The sequence below is a fragment of the Arachis duranensis genome, chromosome 3, assembly GCF_000817695.3.
Source record: "Arachis duranensis cultivar V14167 chromosome 3, aradu.V14167.gnm2.J7QH, whole genome shotgun sequence".
Classification (NCBI taxonomy): Eukaryota; Viridiplantae; Streptophyta; class Magnoliopsida; order Fabales; family Fabaceae; genus Arachis; species Arachis duranensis.
The window spans coordinates 16,039,241-16,040,730 of record NC_029774.3 but is presented as its reverse complement, the minus strand read 5'-3'; positions in this window follow the sequence as shown (position 1 = coordinate 16,040,730).

The window sequence follows — 1,490 nt, the reverse complement described above, 5'->3', positions numbered from 1 at the left end:
CTTTAATGCATGGAAAATATGAATGCAAAAATGCACATGAAAAACAAGAAAAGACACAAAACAAGAAATCATCAAGATCAAATAAGAAGTCTTGTCAAAAACAACTTGAAGATCATGAAGAACACTATGAATGCATGAGATTTTCGAAAAAATGCAAGAAAAATTTTAAAAGCATGAAATTGACACCAAACTTAAAAATTAACACAAGACTCAAACAAGAAACATAAAATATTTTTTATTTTTATGATTTTCTAATTTTTTTTGTATTTTTATTTTAATTTTTTTCGAAAAACATGGTTAGAAAAACGAAAAAGAAAACCCTAATCTGAGCAACAAGTTGAACCGTCAGTTGTTCAAACTCGAACAATCCCCAGCAATGGCGCCAAAAACTTGGTGCACGTTGCCGAATTAAAAGCTTGGCACCATTGTGGTCTGGAAACAATTGTGAAATTGTTGTTTGAAATTGATTGTTCCCCGGCAACGGCGCCAAAAACTTGGTGGACGAAATTGTGATCCATATTCTTTGTACTTGTATGAAATTTAATAATTGGCTCTATTTGAAGTCACAAATTCGTTCAACTAACCAGCAAGTGTACTGGGTCGTCCAAGTAATAAACCTTACGTGAGTAAGGGTCGATCCCACAGAGATTGTTGGTATGAAGCAAGCTATGGTCATCTTGTAAATCTCAGTTAGGCAGATTAAATTTGTTTATGGTGAGTTTGAAAATTAATAAATAAATAGAAAATAAAAAGGGATAGAAATACTTATGTAAAGCAATAGTGGGAATTTCAGATAAGTGTGTGAAGATGCTGTGCTCCTCTCGTATCTCTATTCTCTTATTACATTCATCCAATCATTCTTACTCCTTTCCATGGCAAGCTGTATGTAGGGCATCACCGTTGTCAATGGCTACATCCCATCCTCTCAGTGAAAACGTTCCCATGCTCTGTCACAGCACAGCTAATCATCTGTCGGTTCTCAATCAGGTTGGAATAGAATCCCTTGATTCTTTTGCGCTTGTCATCACGCCCAGCCTTCAGGAGTTTGAAGCTCATCACAGTCATTCAATCACAGAATCCTACTCGGAATACCATAGACAAGGTTTAGACTTTCCGGATCCTCATGAATGTCGCCATCTATCTAGCTTATACCACGAAGATTCTGTTGGGGAATCTAAGAGATATGCGCCCTGCCTAAAGTAGAACAGAAGTGGTTGTCAATCACGCGCGTTCATAGGTGAGAATGATGATGAGTGTCACGGATCATCACATTCATCAAAGTTAAGTGTAACGTATATCTTGGAATAAGAATAGAAGAGAATTGAATAGAAAGTAGTAATAATTGTATTGAAACTCGAGGTACAGCAGAGCTCCACACCCTTAATCTATGGTGTGCAGAAACTCCACCGTTGAAAATACATAAGTAAAGGGTTCAGGCATGGCCAAATGGCCAGCCCCCTGAAACGTGCTCAATGGCCTCCTAAGATGAA